Genomic DNA, 25,164 nt, shown 5'->3' with positions numbered 1-25,164 from the left:
ATTATTAAAGATTTTTAGATGCCTAAGGATGTAGATGGGCACCAATCTACACCAATCAATACCTGAATACCTTTAAAAATCAGGCCATATCTCACCACCCCGTTAGATCTAGATGTCATTTGTCCCAACTGCCCCACTTCTTACCCCTAGCCTGCAGCATCAACATTGGGAAAACAAAACTTCCTTAATTTAGTTTTGTTCGAACGAAAGGAAAGGAAAAGGAAGTGTTTGACTTTGGGTTCCTGAACACAGCTCCCGGGAGGCGAAGCACGGCTATGCTGGGACTCTGCTATGGTCAGATGAACAGTGATCCCTCTGGCACACTGGCCAATGACAGGACAGCCAGAAGGCAGACACTCATTTCATGTTTCATTCACCTCTGCTACATTTGGGACGGGACTGCTGTGAGGGAAGAAAATGACACACTAGAAGCCCAAGAACTTTTGCAGCTTGTACATAATTTCCCCACACACACACACACTTTTCTGGCATGTGATTTAATGGACATTGTTAGGAGTTACATTACTGATACAAAACACACTGTTAAGTGTGGGTATAGGCAGCAGGGTTTTATTTTTTTCTGAAAGGAGACACATAAACCTGAATTGTGGCTCCAGCAAACAAGAATTACTCTTAATGAGCTGTCAAGAAAATACTGGCCAATCTACAATTTGGCAGGCACTACAGCCTCTATTATAACTACCCAGGACTGCAGCAACATGACACTGGAAGCTTTTTTATTGGATGAATAACGAACTGCTGAGTGAAGAGCACAGAGCATTTGTGTGTGTGTGTGTGTGTGTGTGTGTGTGTGTGTGTGTGTGTGTGTGTGTGTGTGAGAGAGAGAGAGAGAGAGAGAGTGTGCACACGCACAAGTTTGGGTGTACGGCATACTAGAGATACATGTGTGTTACATTCACACATGTGAAAGCAGAGAGAGACAGTGATGCTGCCCCAGACCCTGAGCTGGGGCTGAGTTTTAAGAGAGTTCGCTGGGCCATTAGTTAATGCTGATTTTCCTCAGAACACTGGGAAAATTCCCAAAGACTGGGGGAAAACTAACATTGCACCAGTTTTCGAAATGGGTAAACGGGATGACCCGGGTAATTATAGGCCTGTCAGTCTGACATTGATCTGAGGCAAGATAACAGAGCAGCTAAAACAGGACTCAATTAATAAAGAATTAAAGGAGGAGAATCTAATTAATGCCAATCAACAAGGGCTTATAGAAAATAGATCCTGTCAAACTAACGTGATTTGTTTTGATGAGACGACCAGTTTGACTGATAAAGGGAATAGTATTGATGTCATATAGTTAGACTTCTGCAAGGGGTTTGACTTGGTATTTTGATTTAAAAACTAGAATATAAAATGAACATGGCACACATTAAAAGGACTAAAAGCTGGCTAACTGATAGGTCTCAAAATGTAATTGTAGATGGGGACTCATCATTGAATGGGTCTGTTTCCAGTGGGGTCCCACTAGAATCAGTTCTTGGCCCTACGCTGTTTAACATTTTTATCAATGACCTAGAACAAAAAATCATCACTGATAAAGTTTGCAGATGACACAAAAATTGGGGGAATGGTAAATGATGAAGAGGACAGGTCACTGCTACAGAGCACAAGCAAACAATGTGTGTTTTAATATGGCTAAATGTAAACGTATACATAGGCCACTCTTACAGGATGGGGGAAGCAGTGACTCTGGAAAAGACGTGGGGGTCATGGAGGGTAATCAGCTGAACATGAGCTCCCTGTGGGATGCTGTGGCCAAAAGGGCTAATGTGATCCTTGGATGTATAAATGGGGGAACTCAAGTACGAGGAGAGAGGTTTTTTGACCTCTGTATTTGGCATTGCTGTGGCCACTGCTTAGAACACTGTCCAGTTCTGGGGCCCACAGTTCAAGAAGGATATTGATAAATAGGGGAGGGTTCAGAGAAGAGCCGTGAGAATGATGAAAGGACTGGAAAACCGGCCTTACAGTGGTAGACTCAAGGAGCTCAATTTATTTAGTGTAAGAAAGAGAAGAGTTAGGAGGTGGCTTGATTGCAATGTATAATACATACCTGGGGAAAAGATTTAAGAATTGGCTCTTCAATCTAGCAGAAAAAGATCCAATGGCTGGAAGTTGAAGCTAGACAAATTCAGACTGGAAATGAGGCAGATTTTTAACAGTGAGAGTAATTACCCATTGGAACATTTTATCAAGGGTCATTATGGATTCTCCATCACTGACCATTTTAAAACCAAAATTGGAGGTTTTTTCCAGAAGCTCTGCTCTAGGAATTATTTGGGGGCAGGTCTCTGGCCTGTGTTATCCAGGAGGTCAGACTAGATGCTGACAATGGTCCCTTCTGGCCTTGGGATCTGTGCTTGGTGCAGCTCAGCAGTGGTGGGAGAGAAGGGTGCAAAGGGAAACAGTAGAGGCCAATACACCCACTCTCACTTCCCCAAACCTGCCACGCTCCTGGGCCGGTCCCTGACCATCCATTAGTGCAGCCTCAGAGATGCTCTATGTTCTGCTGGCTGCCAGTGTCCCTGAGGAGTGGCTCTGGCTGGCAGGGATCACCAGAGAATATGGATGCCTCAGTCAAGGCCTTTTTCCGAAGTGTAGCTACGGGCCTGGGGAGGCGATGCAAGAGCAGGTACAGCAGTGTGTGCCACTCAGGGTTTCCTCTCACGAGCAGTCCTGCTCCAGCCAGGAAACTGGCTGTGGTACCATGTTGGGCTTCTAGAGCTAATCTACTGGCCAGCGGGGCCACCCCGCACTGCCTTCAACCATGTATAAAGCCACCTTTCCCAATCGAGCAGCTCCCAGGGCGTTCTCATGTGCACAAAGCCAGAGCACGGCATGAGAAGCTGCAAACATCAGATGCCCACCATCCACTTACTTCTATGGCTCCCACAACGGCAGTGCCTGAGCACCGCCCAGCTCCTCCAAGTATTTACCTTCAGACACCTCGCTCTTATCCCATTCCACAGATGGGAAACTGAGGCAATGAGAAAGACAGGCCTAGATGCACAAGGAGATTTAGGCACCTAACCTCCCACCCAGCTGCTACCTTGCCTTGCAGGTGCCCAAATTCCCTACATGATGACGGTCCCACTGATAAAGTCCCCTTGGCACCTCAATGTCCATCCTGATGCCCAGCACCCAGCTCATGCCTAAGCCCAGGTGGGATGCTCCAGCTCAGTGCTTTCCCCGCCTGCCTTGTGTGCAGGGCTCAATTTAGGAGGCCGTCTCAGAGCACACCTGCTGGGTCGGGCCCTGCCCAAGCAGAGGTGGTGGTGCTCTTTCACTCAACAGCCCCAGGGCTAGAGTGCTTCTGCAGGACCTGGATTCAGTTCCCTGTTTAGCATCAGGGGGGATTTGAACCTGGAGCTCCCAGGCTTAGAGGCCTGACTCCAGGAGAGGGCTCATGGCTGGGAATCTCAAGCAGAGGCCAGTGCCTCCTCCATCTCTGAGGGTCAAGGATTAGGCCCCATCTTACTTCTCAGCTTCCCCCCAGTGCCTCGCTTAGGCAGCTCCCTGCTCAGTGGGCTGGCTTCTGTGAATCCCGTTCCCCAGGCATCATCCAGGAGCCTGGGCCCAGCCAGGGGCTGCAGATTCCAGGGGGCACCGGGTGCCTAAAATGTTTGGCATTGAAGCACTGAGCCTAACGATTAATCTGCGCCACAAAGCTTTGCTGGCACCACTGTGCCCCCATCCTGGCCAACACAACCCTGCCAGCAGACCCGCTGTGTAGACACAACCATGCAAGCGCTCCTCTTGGCACTGCTGATGTCACCCAGGGAGGTGGTGTAGCCATGCCAGCTTCCATTGCCCCTGCCCAAGCAGGCTGTGCCAGCAAAGCGTCTGCAGCGCAGACTCATCCTTTTTAGTCTTTCCCTTTGTGGATCCAGCCCTAAGTGACATCCCCAGGCCCACCCAGAGCAGAGAATTGGACCAAGGTCTCTGGATCCTAGGCCAGCGTCCCAGCCCCAGGACCACCCTCCCTCTGCAGAGCCCATTCTGAGTGGCATTATGTGGGGAGGCCGGCGGCTGCCCACTGAAATGCCGAGCAGGGCCCTCAACCATCCCCGGGGAAGTGGTGGATAAACGATATGGTGCCCACAGCATCTCACAGCCCAGCAGCTTCCCAGGGATGCTGACCAAGCGCTGCCATTATCTAGACAGCTCTGGAAACACAGCCAAGAAAGCAGGATGCCTGCCAGCCTCTGAAAAGGAGCCCAGCTTCTGGCTGGGCTCCTTCAGCGCACAGAGTGTCAAGGCAGAAAGTCAGCAGCAATGGGAGACGTTTACAGTTCTTGCACTAGGAACAGAGGGGAGGGGGAAAGGTAGATACAGCCCATCTATTTACAACGTCTCCCCGGCTGCTGAGGACCCACACAGCTCCACTGAAGAGAATGGAGCCAGATCCCCAGCTAGTTAAATCAGGATAGCGCCAGTGAAATCAGTAGCACAGAGCCCCAGTTGGTGTAAATCAGCATCGCTCCACTGAAGTGAATGGGATTGCTGCTGATTGCCACCAGCTGAGGATCTGGCCCATCATACTAGCTGAATTGCACTCTGTAATGGTCTCTGCTCAGTGACCTCACTCCCACAAACACCAGGTGCACACAGAAGCTGGGCGTGCTACGCAGCTGCTGCAGGGGGGCACGCTGGCTGGTGTGCACAGGGCCATGGAATGTAAACATTCTAGCGACACGGCTGAGACCCATCCAAGGCAAATGAAGAGCCACATCTGGCCTCTGCAGGAGCCTTTCAGCCAGGAGTTTGTATTAAGTATTGATTCGTATCCACTCACGGGCTGGCATCAAAAGAAAATTGAGTCACACTTCGGAAGGAGCAGACATGTGACATTCTGCCCCACTAACCCCAGCGCAGAACTTCCTGGCATTTGGGAGCCTTGGGACATTCTTTTACTTTGTTTGTGCTTTGAATCGGGATTTTCAAAGCTGCTTACGAGCTTTGGGTGCCCGAGTCCCATTTGCTTAGGCCTTTGGCTAAAACACCCACCTAAGCAACCAGCTGGTAATTGGTTTGTATAAAATTCTATAAACCTACCCAGAATGCATAAGGATTCATTATTGACAATATCAGGCATCAGAGGGGAACAATATTTTTTTTAATATAATTCAAGGAAAACCACTTTAAAAAACAACAATTTTTACCTCTACAGGGGAGGGGGAAACACTCGTTTGCTTTAAAAGAAACAATGAAAAAAAATCACAAAATGCAAACACCACAAACCAGAAAGTTGAATTACAGCATATGGGGTCTGGAGCCTCCGGGCAGGCTCCAGACCGCCTCCAACTCCCTATTCCTCTCTTTGAAACTGTAAGGGGACTGTTGCCCTCTTACTAACATTCAGTGGGGCGGTTCTGGTTGGCAGCTCCCAGCACTAAAAGATTGGGGAGAGGCCAAGCTCCATGTCAGCCTCAGCCTCTGAGCCTGACTGACAGGGTGGGCAGGCTAATCAGGGAGTCAGGAGGTCAAGGGGGTTGTGGCCTCTGTGTGAGCTGGAATTGTCTGGGTCAGACAGAGTGGGGCCGAGGTAAGGAGAAGGCAGGGTCCCGAGCTGAGCTGGGGAGCAGAGCCGGGCCAGATCCAGAGGGGCCAGAAAAGCAGCTCAGGAAGCAGGTCAGATCTGGGAGCAGAGCCAGAGACAGCCCAAAGAGAGTAGATCCTGTGCTGGGAGCAGAGCTGCAGCCACAGAGCCAGAGACGTGGCCCAGTGGGAGCAGATCCTGTGCCGGGAGCAGAGCTGGGCCAGCCAGAGACACAGCGCAGGGAGAGCAGATCCTGTGCTGGGAGCAGAGCCAGAGGCACAGCCCAGGGATCAGGTCAGATCTGGGAGCAGAGCCAGAGGCACAGCCCAGGGAGAACAGATCCTGTGCTGGGAGCAGAGCTGGGCCAGCCAGAGGCACAGCCCAGGGAGAGCAGATCCTGTGCTGGGAGCAGAGCTGGGCCAGTCAGAGACACAGCGCAGGGAGAGCAGATCCTGTGCTGAGAGCTGAGCTGGGAGCAGAGCCAGAGAAGCAGCCCAGGGAGCAGGTCAAAGCTGGGAGCAGAGCCAGAGGCACAGCCCAGGGAGAGCAGTTCCTGTGCTGGTAGCAGAGCTGCAGCCACAGAGCCAGGTGTGGTGAGCAACTGGGGCCAGCCAAGGGGGAATGCTGGGCAAAGGGTCCAATGCAGAAAGACACCCCCAGCCAAGGGTCCTTGCAGGCCAGGCTGGGAGGGGGATCCTAACCCAGTGGGGGGCTGACACTGGGAAGAAGGGTCCCACCACCCAAAACCCTGAGGTGTGTGGCCACCACCATTGCAAGTGTCCAACTTGCAGCATCCCTGCAGCACAGCCAGGGCCTGAGGAGGCAATCGGGGACCTACAGGGAGCAGACTGTGAACTGCCCTGAGGTCCAGAGACACTTTGTGATGTTCCCTGCCACAGAGCAGGGTGATGTGTTTTCCTTTAACCTTTCCCATTTTTCCTTATTCTTTTTTTAAATTAATTGTTAATTAAACAACTTGTATTTGCTTTAAATTTTACGTAATGATCAATGGGTCAGGGCAGTGCCCAGTGCAGAGAGGGTATCCTGGAGTGGGGGCACCCTAGCCCCTGTCCTGGGTGACCACAGCAGGGTTGGGGGTAGAGCCCCCCAGGAATCCTGGGCCCACCCTTGTTGGGGTTACAAGGACTCTGCCAGACAGGAGAGTGCAAGGGGAGTCCTCGAGGGCAGGGAGGCCTCTGGGTAAAGGAAGTGGGAGCGAGGACTCAGATCCTATTATTAGCCCACTTCACCGGGGTGGAGAAGCCAGGAAAGTTCCCCACAATAGCGGGACCATTTCCCTGCTTACACAGCCAAGCTTCACCAGCTTGTTCTCTGCAGCAGTCCTCATAAAGGACCTTTGATGCTCATTTGCATCAAGCCACAGGCATCCTCTCTATTGTGAGAATCAAAACACACACACACAGGATAAGATTGTAAAACACAAACCACCAATTTATCAAAACATCGGGCACCTCGGAGTTCAGAAATAAATGAGCAGTCAGTGCACACCAGTTTTTAAAGAGGCGATCACATGCACTTCTAGAAGCCCCACTTTAAAGTCTGTGTGGAGAGCGAGGCGACCAGGTGGGTGGGGAAGGAAAGGACGTTATGAAGAACATTTAGTGATTCACCCTCTCAAGCACCCAAGTGCCTGCCTCCGATTGCAATACACATTTAGACACAAGCAGCTTGATGCAACATTCGTCACTGTGCAGTGATCTGCATCAACTACCCCAGAAATGAATGAGCCAATTGGTGACTGCAGAATTCATTAGGAAACGAGCTGCCTGAATATGTTTATTATAGGAAGGTCACAGGAACAAAAAGGGTTTTAAAAGGAGAAACAGATTTGATGCCTTGTCTAACTCAATAGACGGTCTCTGTCTCCTTAGGGTATTAAAGGAGTTTCATCTCATTAACTGCAATCCAGCTTATACCCCCCAGAACTAATTTTACTGCTGATTTGTATGCAACGGTTTGCTTGATTTCTTTTTCCAAAATACAGTGACACCGATTTTCTAGGGGCCTTTTCTAGCGAGCCCCAGCTCAAACTAGCTTATTTCAGACTACGACATTCCAGTGCAGAGACTGACGTGGGACCCAAATTCAGGTTCTCAGCTGTATGTTAAAAGGGCTTTGCCCAGGAGATTGAGTTCTACATACGCAGCCCCAGTGCAGCCACTCCTACAGCCTTGTGCTCTCTTTAAGTCAGGGAAACCTCCAGTGGCCACAAATAGTTTTGGGCTGACTCAATATGCTCCCTTAGTTTGCTCTAGCCTACATCCCAGCTTACACCATCTGTATTGCTCGTGCAACCGAAAGTCCATTTGAGATGAAGTCAATTAGCGCTTTGGGGGACAAATTCCTAAGATAAGGCCATTTGAGTGAGTTTATGAGCTCATGCTCTATATGTCAGCATCATATCTACATTATATCAAATGCAGCATTAGATCTACTCTCCCTCCACACATAGGCACTGCATAGTTTTCTCTGAAAACATGCAGGGGTGAAGGACAGGAGTTGGTTATGGGCCTCTCACAACTCTGGGCAAGGAAACTGACTTTGCTCAGTGGAATACATCCAAAATAAAACCCCAAACCTATTTTTCCAAACAGTTTTCTAATATAAAATCATGTCTGCAGAATATAGGAGTGTACATATGATAAATTAATGTTCCTCCCCTCCCCCCCCCGCATGTTATGTGATGTACTCAGACTTCCAGCAGCTGAGAATCTGGCCCAATTGTATTTTTGAACAAGGAAAACAGCTAAGATGGTCTCTTTGTACATTCATCACACAGTGATATTTTTAGATACATACCTCTTCTGAATCTCAGCTGTGTCTGGACAGTAATCATTGTGCTGGTGAGCCCACGACTTGCATTGTATGATGCAATAGAATGCAATGTGGCTTTCTCTCATCTGGACAAGCTGAAAAAGAAAAGGCCTGGAGTGAAAAATCTGTTTTCGACTCATGTGTTCACTTTTAAAGGGGCCGGATGCTGTAACTCTGGGCAGTGGAACCTAGACGTTAGATCAGTACTCCAATAGCACCGAGAGGTCTTACCCAAGATCAGGGTCTCACTGTGCTAGCCTAGACTACATACCAACACCTAGCGAGAGACCATCTCTCCCCTGAGGATCTCACAATCTAAATCGACAAGACAGACACAGGGTGGGAAGGGAAGCAGAAAGAGAGGAAGAGACTTGCCCAAGTCCACCCAGCAGAGCAGAGTCAGGAATAGACCTCAGGGCTCGAGTCCCGGTCAGGTGACTCCAATATCATGGTGACTAATACTATACTTCGCTTGGATCGCTGCTCTCTGCAAAGGAGGGCGAGTATCATTATTCCCGTGTTAAGCTGAGGCAACCGGCTGTACCTCGTTCCTCCCAATGAACCAGCACAGTAAAAAAAGGAAATATAAATTAGAACATCAGAGTGAGATTGGCGCCTTAAGAACACCTGCGAGAGGTGGCACGGCAGAGAGACCTGTACTTTAGGCAGGCTGAGCACAAGAGCCCATGTACTGTTTGCCAGACATCAGTTCTCCAGCAAATGCCCTGGATTCAGCTTCTTCCCAGAGAGCCTGCAGGAGCTCGATTACATTTTAAAAATGAATTTTGTTCATTAAATATACAAACACCACAATCAGTCTGGCAGCTCCAACTTCATTTACTGCAGGTCATTTGAGAACCGAGGTGACCTCTGAGGCAAAGCCACCAAGGGCCACCCTTGCGATGACTGAAGAGAAAAGCGTATAATAAAACCTCGCTAAGCCCTCAGTAACGTGGACTGCCTCGTGGGGGAAGACTGCCAGCTTCTTTTAAGAAAGGCTTTTCCCAGTAACTTTCCTTGGGGCCTTCTGGAGATTCTCTGGTTCCAGTAGCCTTTGAGGGGACACCAGAATGGCCCTTCTGCAAGGTTTCATTGGTCTGGCAGAGAAACTTTTGGCCGTTGCAGCTACAAGGAGAATTGACCAGATTGTTGCAGCTGCTTGGTTTCAGTACAAACGCCTCACCACAGGACCGTACCGACCCTGCAGAGCATCAGCTTTTGAGAGCAGACCCTCAAAACAAGGCCCTCAACCCCACGGGTAGACATGCCCCGACACTAATGAGACCAAAGTAGTCAATTCACGACAAGGGCTTAATTTCCAACTGCCCAACAGACATGAGCGAGTGTGAGATGGAGAGGGGAGCAGCTACGGAGCTAGCTGCTTCTCCTCAGGTTCGTCACAGTGGACAAAGAATCCGGAGAGGCTGCCAAGGATGTGTCATCCCCACAATTGCTGGCGCCACTGAGCTCGATTAGCCGCAAATGCCTCCGCGGTGGTCAGGGCAGCTAACTCACTCAGGTGCTGTTGGAATTCCCACTAGGCGCCTGTCTGCATCTCTAGGGGCCTAAAGACCTTTGCAAATTTGACCCTAGGGCCTAACCCTGTTTTCAAAAGTGAAAATGGGCCTTAGGAGCCTTTGAGAAGTTTACACCCAAGTCCTACCCACTACACCACTGATTAGTTGCCTAACTACCTTAGAAGATCTGGACTCCCATCTGTTCAGCGCAGAGCTGGTCTGTCAGCACTACTGGCTTCTCTATTAGCTCAGAGTCCAAATTAAGCGGCAGGAAGGGGGCGGGAGGCAGCAGAGATGGCCTCACTCCAAAGTCTGGAGTCCTGAGGGATAGAGACACAAGCACTGCCCAGCATTGGGCTGAAGAAGCTCCCTGCTAGGGTGACCACGTGTCCCGATTTTATGGGGAGAGTCCCGATTTTGGGGTCTTTTTTCTTATGTAGGCTCGTATTACACACACCACACACCCCCGGTCCTGATTTTTCACATTTGCTCCCTGGTCACCCTACTCCCTGCTAGTGAGACAGATATTCTCCACCCTCTCTTTGGGTTTATTTTCAGTGTGGTTCATTTTGGAACACTCCCATCCTGGCTAACTGTGACCTACTGTGAGTGAGAATGGGGGAAAACAGGAGAGCCAAGGTGGGACCAAGAGCCCTTCCGCTTTGGTGCAATCTGATTGGCGCGCCTGCCTGCTTGTCACCTGATTAGAACAACTGGCCCCACAGCTCTAGAGTGGCCTATCCAGAAGCGTCCAATCAGAACGTCTCGCCACTCTAGAGGCAGAAGCAAGTATCCCAAATCCTGTCCCTGCCTTATCTAGGTCCGCTCCAGAAAGCCCTTTTGTGTTCCAAATGCTTCATGTCCTTTAAGGGCTATTTGAAAATTGTTTAGAAAACACTGTTTGTAACAAGCCCAGCCACTCAATTTAATATTCCCCTTAATGAAGGCTCCATTCCTTTCTTCTTCTCTTTCCCCCTAAGGAGCAAATAATAATGTTTGTTCATGGAAAAGTACATTGTAAGGGATCATTGCCATGCAATCATATGCACATCTGTTCTTAACAGGTTTCAGCTGAAACTACTGAAAATATACATAAGTCTACTTATGTGGAACAACTTAAATATGATAAGATTACAGTTTGGAGGATAACAATGTGTTTAGCTATGGAAAAAGTAAGCCCCTTTCTAAAAACTCTTTCCACACACAATCATAACTTTTTACCACATATGTTGTCAAGGGGACAACATTTGTTGAGGATTAAGAAAGAACCCAGCATTGCAAGATTAGTGGCAAACAAACTCAAGATGTTCTAACATCCTCCCCACCAGCATTTAACTCCTGCATTACTATGTAATTACGAGTGATAGCCAGCCCTACCGCTCCCCAGCCATTAAGAATGAGCAAAGAAAAGGCTCTAAGAAGCCAAATTTGGTGCTGCCACCACAATGTGGTTGGGATGGGGGGGGGGATTCCAAGACTTTCCTCTTCCAGCGCGACTCCCCCCAATTCTGCACTATCGTTCGCTTTGGGATTCACATACAGAACTTGGCACTGGACAATAAGGACGCACAACAGGAAGCAGCAGCACTGAAAATGTGCCATCAGAGAGCATCAGCTAAAATTGGCATCTGACAAGCCCTCTAAGGAAACGTGACATTGGCAGTGGGTTTCTCATTTCCCACTACACCCTGCTGGGGATAGTCACCTGTTTTATTAAATCAAAAAGGTCCCTAATTTAACAAACTGCACAGTGGAAAACAATAGCAAATGACAGTTTCATTATAGCTGGATTTGTGGAGCAAAGCAAATATGGTGTAGCTTGTACTTTCATTCAAGGATATTTTAATTCCTCTTTTTTTACATTAACTTGTTAAGGCGATTGTATATTTTCAAGGCAACTATGCATGCAAATTTTAAGTCGCTACCCAGTACTCTCATTAATATATGAAATGCCATGTCCTAAATTTCTTTGTAGGAAAACTTTTGAGCTGCACAATGTCGGAGAGCCCACTCACACAGGCACTGTTTGGAAAAAAAGGCAAGTAACTAGGTGTCTTAGGAACTCTGACCTCCAAGCTGCTGAACGGTGATTTGCCAGAGTTCTACCATGTTGGGGAGTGTAGGGAGGCGCCCTGGCTCCCCGCCGCGCCTGAGAGAGACGAGCCAGAACAGGTGCCTCAGTGGGCGGAGCCACTGCCATCTGTCCCTGCCCCCCGGAAGTCAAGGGGCGGGACAGGAAGTATAAAAACCCGGCCTCAGCCCTCAGTTGGCCGCAGACTGCCGGGGAGGACAGACGCTGGTGTCTGAGCTCCTCCCAGGCCCAGCCTGCGCCGTGCTCACTACCTGGAGGAACGCTGGCCTGAGCTTCCCTACGGCCGGTATCCAGAGGAGCTGCCTGAGCTTCCCAGAGCCCGGTATCCCTAGGAGCTGCCTGAGCTTCCCCACGCCCGGAATCCCTAGGAGCTGCCTGAGCTTCCCCGTGCCTGGTATCCAGAGGAGCTGCCTGAGCTTCCCCGTGCCCGGTATCCAGAGGAGCTGCCTGAGCTTCCCTACGCCCGGAATCCCTAGGAGCTGCCTGAGCTTCCCCACGGCCCGGTATCCAGAGGAGCTGCCTGAGCTTCCCCGAGCCCGGTATCCAGAGGAGCTGCCTGAGCTTCCCCGAGCCCGGTATCCAGAGGAGCTGCCTGAGCTTCCCTACGCCCGGAATCCCTAGGAGCTGCCTGAGTTTCCCCACGGCCCGGTATCCAGAGGAGCTGCCTGAGCTTCCCCGTGCCCGGTATCCAGAGGAGCTGCCTGAGCTTCCCCGTGCCCGGTATCCAGAGGAGCTGCCTGAGCTTCCCCACGGCCCGGTATCCAGAGGAGCTGCCTGAGCTTCCCCACGCCCGGTATCCAGAGGAGCTGCCTGAGCTTCCCCACGGCCCGGTATCCGGAGGAGCTGCCTGAGCTTCCCTACGTCCGGTATCCTGAGGAGCTGCCTGAGCTTCCCCGTGCCCGGTATCCAGAGGAGCTGCCTGAGCTTCCCCACGGCCCGGTATCCAGAGGAGCTGCCTGAGCTTCCCCACGGCCCGGTATCCGGAGGAGCTGCCTGAGCTTCCCTACGTCCGGTATCCTGAGGAGCTGCCTGAGCTTCCCCGTGCCCGGTATCCAGAGGAGCTGCCTGAGCTTCCCCACGGCCCGGTATCCAGAGGAGCTGCCTGAGCTTCCCCACGGCCCGGTATCCGGAGGAGCTGCCTGAGCTTCCCCGAGGCCGGTATCCAGAGGAGCTGCCTGAGCTTCGCTACGGCTGGTATCCAGAGGAGCTGCCTGAGCTTCCCCACGGCCCAGTATCCAGAGGAGCTGCGTGAGCTTCCCCGTGCCCGGTATCCAGAGGAACTGCCTGAGCTTCCCTACGCCCGGAATCCCTAGGAGCTGCCTGAGCTTCCCCACGGCCCGGTATCCAGAGGAGCTGCCTGAGCTTCCCCACGGCCCGGTATCCAGAGGAGCTGCCTGAGCTTCCCCGAGCCCGGTATCCAGAGGAGCTGCCTGAGCTTCCCTACGCCCGGAATCCCTAGGAGCTGCCTGAGTTTCCCCATGGCCCGGTATCCAGAGGAGCTGCCTGAGCTTCCCCACGGCCCGGTATCCAGAGGAGCTGCCTGAGCTTCCCCACGGCCCGGTATCCAGAGGAGCTGCCTGAGCTTCCCCGTGCCCGGTATCCAGAGGAGCTGCCTGAGCTTCCCCACGGCCCGGTATCCAGAGGAGCTGCCTGAGCTTCCCCACGGCCCGGTATCCAGAGGAGCTGCCTGAGCTTCCCCGAGCCCGGTATCCCTAGGAGCTGCCTGAGCTTCCCCACGCCCGGTATCCAGAGGAGCTGCCTGAGCTTCCCTACGCCCGGTATCCAGAGGAGCTGCCTGAGCTTCCCCACGGCCCGGTATCCAGAGGAGCTGCCTGAGCTTCCCCACGGCCCGGTATCCGGAGGAGCTGCCTGAGCTTCCCCGAGGCCGGTATCCAGAGGAGCTGCCTGAGCTTCGCTACGGCTGGTATCCAGAGGAGCTGCCTGAGCTTCCCCACGGCCCAGTATCCAGAGGAGCTGCGTGAGCTTCCCCGTGCCCGGTATCCAGAGGAGCTGCCTGAGCTTCCCTACGCCCGGAATCCCTAGGAGCTGCCTGAGCTTCCCCACGGCCCGGTATCCAGAGGAGCTGCCTGAGCTTCCCCACGGCCCGGTATCCAGAGGAGCTGCCTGAGCTTCCCCGAGCCCGGTATCCAGAGGAGCTGCCTGAGCTTCCCTACGCCCGGAATCCCTAGGAGCTGCCTGAGTTTCCCCATGGCCCGGTATCCAGAGGAGCTGCCTGAGCTTCCCCACGGCCCGGTATCCAGAGGAGCTGCCTGAGCTTCCCCACGGCCCGGTATCCAGAGGAGCTGCCTGAGCTTCCCCGAGCCCGGTATCCCTAGGAGCTGCCTGAGCTTCCCCACGCCCGGTATCCAGAGGAGCTGCCTGAGCTTCCCTACGGCCCGGTATCCGGAGGAGCTGCCTGAGCTTCCCTACGTCCGGTATCCTGAGGAGCTGCCTGAGCTTCCCCGTGCCCGATATCCAGAGGAGCTGCCTGAGCTTCCCCACGGCCCGGTATCCAGAGGAGCTGCCTGAGCTTCCCCACGGCCCGGTATCCGGAGGAGCTGCCTGAGCTTCCCCGAGGCCGGTATCCAGAGGAGCTGCCTGAGCTTCGCTACGGCTGGTATCCAGAGGAGCTGCCTGAGCTTCCCCACGGCCCGGTATCCGGAGGAGCTGCCTGAGCTTCCCCGAGGCCGGTATCCAGAGGAGCTGCCTGAGCTTCGCTACGGCTGGTATCCAGAGGAGCTGCCTGAGCTTCCCCACGGCCCAGTATCCAGAGGAGCTGCGTGAGCTTCCCCGTGCCCGGTATCCAGAGGAGCTGCCTGAGCTTCCCTACGGCCCGGTATCCAGAGGAGCTGCCTGAGCTTCCCCACGGCCCGGTATCCAGAGGAGCTGCCTGAGCTTCCCCACGGCCCGGTATCCGGAGGAGCTGCCTGAGCTTCGCTACGGCTGGTATCCAGAGGAGCTGCCTGAGCTTCCCCACGGCCCAGTATCCAGAGGAGCTGCGTGAGCTTCCCCGTGCCCGGTATCCAGAGGAGCTGCCTGAGCTTCCCTACGTCCGGTATCCTGAGGAGCTGCCTGAGCTTCCCCGTGCCCGGTATCCAGAGGAGCTGCCTGAGCTTCCCCACGGCCCGGTATCCGGAGGAGCTGCCTGAGCTTCCCCGAGGCCGGTATCCAGAGGAGCTGCCTGAGCTTCGCTACGGCTGGTATCCAGAGGAGCTGCCTGAGCTTCCCCACGGCCCAGTATCCAGAGGAGCTGCGTGAGCTTCCCCGTGCCCGGTATCCAGAGGAGCTGCCTGAGCTTCCCTACGGCCCGGTATCCAGAGGAGCTGGCTGAGCTTCCCCACGGCCCGGTATCCAGAGGAGCTGCCTGAGCTTCCCCACGGCCCGATATCCAGAGGAGCTGCCTGAGCTTCCCCACGGCCCGGTATCCGGAGGAGCTGCCTGAGCTTCGCTACGGCTGGTATCCAGAGGAGCTGCCTGAGCTTCCCCACGGCCCAGTATCCAGAGGAGCTGCGTGAGCTTCCCCGTGCCCGGTATCCAGAGGAGCTGCCTGAGCTTCCCTATGTCCGGTATCCTGAGGAGCTGCCTGAGCTTCCCCACGGCCTGGTATCCAGAGGAGCTGCCTGAGCTTCCCCACGGCCCGGTATCCAGAGGAGCTGCCTGAGCTTCCCCACGGCCCGGTATCCGGAGGAGCTGCCTGAGCTTCCCCACGGCCCGGTATCCGGAGGAGCTGCCTGAGCTTCGCTATGGCTGGTATCCAGAGGAGCTGCCTGAGCTTCCCCACGGCCCAGTATCCAGAGGAGCTGCGTGAGCTTCCCCGTGCCCGGTATCCAGAGGAGCTGCCTGAGCTTCCCTACGTCCGGTATCCTGAGGAGCTGCCTGAGCTTCCCCATGCCCGGTATCCAGAGGAGCTGCCTGAGCTTCCCCACGGCCCGGTATCCAGAGGAGCTGCCTGAGCTTCCCCACGGCCCAGTATCCAGAGGAGCTGCGTGAGCTTCCCCGTGCCCGGTATCCAGAGGAGCTGCCTGAGCTTACCTACGTCCGGTATCCTGAGGAGCTGCCTGAGCTTCCCCACGGCCTGGTATCCAGAGGAGCTGCCTGAGCTTCCCCACGGCCCGGTATCCAGAGGAGCTGCCTGAGCTTCCCCACGGCCCGGTATCCAGAGGAGCTGCCTGAGCTTCCCCACGGCCCAGTATCCAGAGGAGCTGCGTGAGCTTCCCCGTGCCCGGTATCCAGAGGAGCTGCCTGAGCTTCCCTACGTCCGGTATCCTGAGGAGCTGCCTGAGCTTCCCCGTGCCCGGTATCCAGAGGAGCTGCCTGAGCTTCCCCACGGCCCGGTATCCAGAGGAGCTGCCTGAGCTTCCCCACGGCCCAGTATCCAGAGGAGCTGCGTGAGCTTCCCCGTGCCCGGTATCCAGAGGAGCTGCCTGAGCTTCCCTACGTCCGGTATCCTGAGGAGCTGCCTGAGCTTCCCCACGGCCCGGTATCCAGAGGAGCTGCCTGAGCTTCCCCACGGCCCGGTATCCAGAGGAGCTGCCTGAGCTTCCCCACGGCCCGGTATCCAGAGGAGCTGCCTGAGCTTCCCCACGGCCCGGTATCCGGAGGAGCTGCCTGAGCTTCCCCACGGCCCAGTATCCGGAGGAGCTGCCTGAGCTTCGCTACGGCTGGTATCCAGAGGAGCTGCCTGAGCTTCCCCACGGCCCAGTATCCAGAGGAGCTGCGTGAGCTTCCCCGTGCCCGGTATCCAGAGGAGCTGCCTGAGCTTCCCTACGTCCGGTATCCAGAGGAGCTGCCTGAGCTTCCCTACGTCCGGTATCCTGAGGAGCTGCCTGAGCTTCCCCACGGCCCGGTATCCAGAGGAGCTGCCTGAGCTTCCCCACGGCCCGGTATCCAGAGGAGCTGCCTGAGCTTCCCCACGGCCCGGTATCCAGAGGAGCTGCCTGAGCTTCCCCACGGCCCGGTATCCGGAGGAGCTGCCTGAGCTTCCCCACGGCCCAGTATCCAGAGGAGCTGCCTGAGCTTCCCCACGGCCCGGTATCCAGAGGAGCTGCCTGAGCTTCCCCACGGCCCGGTATCCAGAGGAGCTGCCTGAGCTTCCCCACGGCCCGGTATCCAGAGGAGCTGCCTGAGCTTCCCTACGCCCGGTATCCAGAGGAGCTGCCTGAGCTTCCCCACGGCCCGGTATCCAGAGGAGCTGCCTGAGCTTCCCCACGGCCCGGTATCCAGAGGAGCTGCCTGAGCTTCCCTACGCCCGGTATCCAGAGGAGCTGCCTGAGCTTCCCCGAGGCCGGTATCCAGAGGAGCTGCCTGAGCTTCCCCACGGCCCGGTATCCAGAGGAGCTGCCTGAGCTTCCCCACGGCCCGGTATCCAGAGGAGCTGCCTGAGCTTCCCCGAGCCCAGTATCCCAAGGAACCCATGGTCTGGGACCCGCCAGACGACGCCGGTGAAGGACAGGTACCTAGAGAGGGGGAGACTGGAAGTGGCCCGGGGGTAGCCGACCCCAGGCTGGCTCCAGGGGACCCTGAACCCATGTCAGTGTGTTGTGGCCAGGATTCCCCACTGATGGCAGTGAACCCTGGCCGCTGCCAGGGCCCCGGGCCGGGACGCAGTGGAGTGGGAGGGCCTGCGTCCCCCCTGCCACCCTTCCAAGGGTGGCAGACTGCCCCTCCCCCTGGCCTGAGGAGGCCGCATGTGCTGCTTAACTCGCTGTTCAGTCCCTGCGTGAGGGTCTGACCCTTAGCTGGGTTTGTTGCCCCACCCCTGCTCCAGGGCCAGGCTTATAGCCCCTGTGTCAGCTTAGCCCCTGCTGAAGGGCTAGGACTCGGAACTGCATGGAGATGTTCGTTTGCTCAGCCCGGCTGAGGGGTCTGGACCCTGCACGGACTGCTACCTGTAGGGAGGCGCCCTGTCTCCCCGCCGCGCCTGAGAGGGACGAGCCCCACCACCGGACCCTTACAGGGAGACACGGTCTTTCAGGCGTGCAATCATTAGTGCTGAAAGGAAGCTCTGCTGGCTTACCTTTCCCGGCACCGTGCCACAATTGATTTCCTTATCCTGAAGCCATCCCTGATAGACGGTGCCTGTCAAAATCACAGCCTCCTCATGCAGCCTCTTCCATTCGACGCACTCATCTAATGACTGGGAGGATTTCCCCATAGCTCTAATTCTAAAGGTTTGCTGCTGAATTTTAGGTCCTTTTTTTCCTTCTGGTTCTGCCTTTGTTGACTAATATGGCTAACTGGTCCGTGTTCTCTCAGTAACAGCCCCTTCTATACGGATAGGCAGTTACTGTGTCTCCTGCTGTGCTGAGGGCACAGTTCTCATTTCCATTGCTCAGTGCAGGCATAGAGGGTGGGGAGAGGGCTGCTAGCCACTGGACAAGCTAGAGCAGCCGTTTGTTCCACTGCCAATGGCCCTTAATGCCCAGAGCACAGCAGGGCTATCTCCAGGCCACCTTCCCCCTTAGCCATCATGGTCCCAGGGTATTAGAGAGAAAAGATGGGTGAGGTCATACCTTTTATTGGACTGACTTCTGCTGGCAAGACATTGGCCCAAAAAAAGATAAGATATGACCTCACCCACCTTGCATCTCCATTGCTAAGGCCTCTCCTGGGGCAAGAGTGTGTCAGAAAGCCGACTCTTTCAAATCTGCATCATCCAGGAAACTCCCCACACTGAGGTCTTCCCTGGGTGAGAAGACTGACTGATTGCCCTGGGCTGTCGGAAAGCCACAGGATGAGGGAGCATCTGCCACGATCTTTCTGCACAACTTTTGCTTTGCAACTTCTTCCATGGTTTGGTGAAATTCTCCATTTCTGGACTCTATTGCAGACCCGCAAGCATAGTGCTCCAGGCCAGGTCTAAGTAGTGCCAACCAGAGAAGGATATAGTAACTGTTAACGATTATCCTTAACTTGCACTAAAGCATTTGCTTTATATTGTGCCTAATTGCAAAAATAGCCCCAGTGCTTCCCCAAAAAAAAACAAATACAAAGAAAGACCTTCTAAAATGACTTCTGATTTGGAGTGCCTCCATTTTTGGCTGTCCATCATGAGCAGATTTGGAGACACTAGGGGAATGGACAGTAGCAGGTGACATTTAACTTGGATAAACTGAAGGTGAAATATATTGGCTGAAATACTGGCGTCCAAGATTTCCTATTCCAGATGGATTCTGCAAACTGAGAGCTCTTTTGGAAAAAGACTGGAGTCATTGTGGACAGATTACCGTAGTTACTAACACAAACACAGTGCTCAAGTGCATTAGGGAAAAAAAGGTAAAATATAATATATAAACTATGATAGTGACATGTTGTACATTGAAGTTGGCTTCTCACTTATCTGGGTCCAGATTTGATTATCTCATGTTAAGAAAGTTGTTGCTGAGATTGAAATAGCCCAGCCAAGGGCAGCAAGGATCATCAGAAGTGTGTTGGGAATTATGTATATTAGGAGAGATGAAGAAAGCTAGGATTATTTAACATAAAAAGGAGAACTGGAGAGAGACACGATGAAGTGATTGCAAACGATAAAGGGGAAAATGACAATTGATCAGTTCATTCCCTTTTTGTCCTGTCTCTAAGTATGAAAAACATGCGACTTGATGAAATTAAAGAGTATTAAAAATCAGGCCAGTATAAAGGAAACACTTTACCCAGAGTAGAACCACCCTGTGGGTTCATTGCTGCTGGCGATGACCGGACACACGCTGCAGATGGGCTTACAAAAGGACCCCCACATTACCTTCATGCCCACTAATGACAGGTCTGGCTGTGCAAGCTCTGACAGCAAGGAGGAGAACAAAATCTCCTTCTCAGTCAAAAAGGAACATCTCACCCTCTTGCACTTCCCCCATCACCTCCACAATTACAGCATTACTAGTATTTACCATTTATAGGGCAGTAGCTTCAAACCAGATCCAGCCCTATTGTGTAGGGGGCTGTACAAACATAAACAGCCCCCGCCCCGAAGAGCTTACAGTAGTGTCTGAACAGATGAGGTTTCCTTTCCCATGGTCCTCTCCAGGATGTACACAGCACAGAGTCCAGAAGGACAAAGGCCTGATCAGGTATAGTAAATCTTTCCTTCTTGTTATTGGCTGGATGGTCGTGCCGTAGCTACCGTGGGTCACTTTGTGGCAGTATCTGTACCTCGCAGTACTCTGTGTAACAACAAGCGGCGATGTTCTGCTCTCAGTCAGGGTCAATCTGAAACTCCCCAGAGGAAGTCCCCAGGATTACAGCTCCCTGCTCTCCGCGGTCCTCTGGGTCCCTTTCAAAGCAATGATCCACTCCACATCACTCTCCCTTCCTTCAAAGGCTCTTTGCCCTACACCCCCTCTCTCAGGGAGTGCTTGCAAGAGAGCTGCACACTGTCCTCCTGCCATGGCACTGCCCTCCCACTCGCCCAGCCCCAGCCTGGTGGGGTCCGGGGTCAGAGCACGAGCTCAGATCCCTTCGGGACAGTTTCTTGTGCTACATTTCCCTCTGGGCTTCTGCTGGCTCCATTAATAGCCTCGACTTGACCATCTCCTCGGTAGATTTATGGGACGCTGCAATCAGGGAAATGGGCCCCAAGAATGGACATTTCCCTCCTCTAGAGCTCAGACTTTATGCCTTCAACTCCTTCCCCCCCCCCTTTTTTTTTTTAAACAGGCCAAATATTTACACAAATGTTGGAGGTCATTAAGAAGGGCAGTTTTCAAATGCTTCTTGCCCATTTGCAGTCTGAGCACGGTCTCCTGGCCAGTGCTCCATTCCTTAACCCTTACAACACTGGCATTTTCCACGCTGACTCTCATGGCTGGACAGGCCAGTTTACATTGCCTGTCGTCCGCCCGCCCGCCCACCCGCCCGCCTGCCACTGGGGTTAATAAGAGAAGCCTATGGCCAGAGTCACGGCAGGATATATTTAACGTACAGTAAGCAAAACAAGCAAAAGACCAAAACAAACAGAGCTAGATAAACAGACCACAGATGAGAGCACAGTGGGATTTGGCATCATTCACTACAGTAAAGGGAGAAAATAGATCGAGTTTCACAAAGTATCATTCTGATTTTGGTTTGGCCTTGATTTAATAATTGGCTCTGGGGAAGCTGGCACTGAATTCTAGTGACGGACCTTTGTTTCCAACTCACAATGGTCAGTTAATCTCCCTCCCAGCAGGGGGAGACAGACCGGACGTTGAATAAATACAGGTCAAGAAATCTTTTCGAAGATGGGTTTGGTCTGGCTGCCTGGACGAATCCACACTCTATAGCTGTGGAGTCACAGCCTGGGTCAGCGGTGGTGCATAGAGAGCCAGATGGAATCCCAGGAGGAGGGGAGAGGATCCCCATTAACCAGCCTGCCCCATTCCTGGAGGACTGGGGAGCACCCACCACACAGCAGTCCCTCTCCACAGAGGGTCGGCTGCCTGCCCCATGGCCAATGCAGGAGGAGGCTTGGCCCAGAATAGAGAAAAGCCAAGATGAGACTCAGGTTTACAGCTGCATCTGAGGCCCAGGAAATGGAAGCTGAGGAAGTTGCTTCCCAGCCAGCCGAGGAGGTACTCGGACAAGACCCCCGACTTGAGATAGTCCAGCTGCCCAAAGCTGCCCTGGCACAAGGCAGTGCCCTCTACAGTTCTCTTCCCAAGTGAGATTGGCTGGCGAATGGAGAATCCTTGAACCAGGGTCAAGTCTCTTCTCCATCAAAGGGCATTGGCAGGGAGCGCGCCTCCCCCCCCCGCTCGCTCACACACTTGTTGTTGGCTCTGCTTGTCGGCTCTTCTGCACAGGGACGGCGCAACTCACGCAGAGTCCTGCGCGGGCTGCTCCTGTGAGCCCCCCGTGTGCAGGCTGCCCCGGGGCAGGGAGGATCCTTGCGCACAGCCTGCTGGTCCACACAGGCGGATAACACTTGGGCCCTGTGTTCATACAGAGCCTGGCACCATGCAGCCCTGGTCCCACTTAGAGCCCCCAGGTGCTACCGGAGCACACCAGGAGCAACAACAGCAGGTCAGTGGCTGCACCAGGCTGAAGATTTGAGGGTCCCGGGCTACCAGCCACACTGTCTCTCCCAGAACACTCCACGTCCACAGCCCATCTCCTTGCAATGGGAGCCATTCCTCCCCTGGAGAAGGAGTGGGGATGTGCCTCATGCTGCTTACTGTGCTGCTGAAGTCCAGGGGAGTGCAGTGCATGGAATCTGCGTGCCAGGACGGTTACTCTCCAGTTCTGCATTGTTCCATCGGGGGCGTTCCTGGCTTATCTAGGCCCTAAGGGTGTCCTGCCCATTCCAACAGCTTCGGCCAGTGATTCCTGATGGTTTAGGGCAGCGGACATCCCGTTTCAGACCCTGCGTCTCTGGTAGATCTCTATGCATGACAGAGAGATATCACTCTGTCGGTATCAATCTCCCAAAGCCTGAATAACTGAGGCTGCAGGAGAGACCTGGGCTCACAGTCGGGTTTCGGTCTTCATTCCCTGGACTCCAGGCGGAGCTGCACCTGCGCAGAGCACGGCTGAATGCAGCACCCAGAGTACAACAGCAGGTGCTCGGCTGCAGGTTCTAATCCAGGGAAATTGCTGCCCCGAGGAGCGGGCTGGCTGACTGAACGCAAGATCTGAACTGCCCAGCTTGTTCGGATTTGGCAGCTCCTTTCAGGAAACGCCGTTCTTCGTCACTGCAGCAAGGGAGATGTTTAGCTGCTCCAAAGCAAACTCCCTTAGCTGTGCTCATTAGGAGTTTCTCCATGTGCAAGGGTGCAGCTAAGTCTCCCACGAGCAGCTGGCTAGCACAGGAGAGCAAGGGACTAGAAGGGTGCTCCCCTACCGCGCAGGGGCTGGTCAGCAGGGCCAGGGCTAACAGGGCTTCTTGCCACCTCCTGTCCACTTGCCACTCCTGCACAGAGTTCCAAAGTGGCCCTTTTCTCTGACCACACACAGCAGAAAAGTTCCCTTTCCTCCTGCATGTTCACACACAAAGCCCGAGAGTCCATTTCCGGGCCCCGGCTGATCCCGGCTGTGAGAACCCAGACTGCTGCTGACACACCCCACGAACTTGTAAAATGTTGTGAAACAAGTCAAGTAAGGATACAGCAGACTTGCTCAGGCCGACCAGAACTCATTGGGCAATGCGCCAAAAGTCACCTAGCTTAGTTCTCTGTTAAAAGTTTACTGCCTGCCTTGTAACCGGCTCTACCTTGCAATAACCGAAACAGTAGAACACAACGTTTCTCCTCTGGGTATAAACGGGATCTCTATTGTTTTCAGTCATTGGAACACGTGGTTCATCTCAAGAGGATAGCTCGTGGCTCAGAGGAGCACTCAAAGTTTATTCAGCTTACGCAGATCTTAATAGCCACTTCAGATTTGCAGCTCTCAGAAAGTACAAACAGTTTGATCTTACTCAGCAGAAAGTATCCTGATCAGGCGAAGTCGGATGCTGTTTAGACAGTGCCCAAAGCTACATTTGGATGTGAAGCTGTTACGACATGACTCAGATTTGTCCTTTTAATGTTTAAATACTCGTTCTCTTTTAAACAATTAAAATCTAAAAATATCCATCAACTTAGTTTTGTTTTCATGTTGCAACAAAATGTGTGATGTATCCAGCTTGAAGTGCAGGTTCTCAGATAATGTGTACATTTTAGGGTGTTTTAAAATGATTGTAGTGAGGTGCTGATGACCAGGAATCAGGATGTAACCTACCAACAGTGCTAGGCCTTGTAAACGGGGGAAGATATTAGTGCTGGTCTAACTTTGTCCATTAAACATGTTCCAGTGGAACAGGGATTTTGGCAAAATGCATACTGCTGCGGGAAACATCGGTTTTCAATTTATAGTGTTTTCCTCAAAATCTGAAAACAGAAAATTTTGCAGTTCACAGACACTGAAAACTGAAGATTTTTTGGCCAAACATGATGATTTTTGGTGGAAATTTTGCACTTTTCAGTTTCTGAAAAACATTTTTGGTTTGGGGATGTTCAGTGTTTTGACAGGAAAAACCCACAATTGGGGGGGGTCAACATTTTTTGGGGGAAACCCATTTCCTGCCCAGCTCTAGAAATTCTATCCAATAGGGAAGGGGGGCATGGGGGTGGGAGGCACATGGAGCTCTAAGGGAAGTGGCAGAGCTCAAATTTATGCTGTAAGCAGTACCTATGTAGCTGCTGTCCCACTCTAACATAACCCTTAGTCACTTGGTTGCAGAACCAGTTTTGATAATTGGTACAACTTGCTATGGAGGAAGCCAGAACTTGGAATAATTATTTTCTCCCTTCCACATCCAAATTCCAAAATTAATGGACCTTCTCAAACTCCCCCCTTCCCCAACAGTGTATTTAACTTTTCTAAGCAGTAAGGACTGCTCTAATAATGATAAAAGTAATGGTCACTCCCTCACTCTGCAGCATCTGAATCTCCGAGCAGCCCCGTGGAGGTCAGTGAGACTCCTCCCACAGTAAGGTACAATTCAGCAGCCGTAACAGAGGTAGACTCTAGCCCAGTGAATTCCCATCTGCATGACTTTGGGATACCACGCCCAGCTCTATAGGCTGCAGAAAACATCCACTCAACATTAGAGTTCAAGCCATCAGAGAGTGGTTTTAATGCTGCATTTTATTTTGAATCTAACGTATATCTGGAGAAGGTTAAGGATGGTCATAACTAAACAAATTCAACTAGATTCATAGATTCCCAGGCCAGAAGGGACCATTGAGATCACCTAGTCTGACCTCCTGGATAACACAGGCCAGAGACCTGCCCCAACGCAAACCCTAGAGCAAATATTTTAGAGAAATATCTAAATCTTGATTTTGAGATTGCCAGTGATGGAGAATCCACCATGGCCCTTGGCAAATTGTTCCAATGGTAAATTATTCTCACCTGTTTCCTCTCTGAATTTGTCTAGTTCAATTTTCAGCCACTGGATCACGTCAGAGCTTTCTCTACTACACTGAAGAGCCCATTATTAAATATATGTTCCCCGCATTGAGACTTCTAGACTGTAACCATTACCCCTTAACCTTCTCAAGCTGCATAGATTGAGCTTTTTGAGTCTGTCATTACAAGGAAGCAGGTTTTCTAATCCTTTAATTGTTCTCATGGCTCTTCTCTGACCCCTCTCCAATTTATCAACACCCTTCTTGAATTGTGGCCACCGGAACAGGACACAGAATTCA

General features: G+C 52.8%; 1 long non-coding RNA gene across 3 annotated transcripts in view; it reads right to left on the bottom strand.

Annotated features, from left to right (window-relative positions):
* Positions 1-25,164, bottom strand: part of LOC115649336 — a 176,440-nt gene that overhangs the window by 78,718 nt on the left and 72,558 nt on the right. For all 3 annotated transcript variants that reach the window (XR_003999811.1, XR_003999812.1, XR_003999810.1), the window contains exon 2: positions 8,378-8,487. This is a non-coding gene — a long non-coding RNA (uncharacterized LOC115649336). The remainder of the gene's footprint in view (positions 1-8,377; positions 8,488-25,164) is intronic.

Source organism: Gopherus evgoodei, chromosome 3, assembly GCF_007399415.2.
Source record: "Gopherus evgoodei ecotype Sinaloan lineage chromosome 3, rGopEvg1_v1.p, whole genome shotgun sequence".
NCBI lineage: Eukaryota > Metazoa > Chordata > Testudines > Testudinidae > Gopherus > Gopherus evgoodei.
This window is presented reverse-complemented; position numbering and strand designations above follow the sequence as displayed.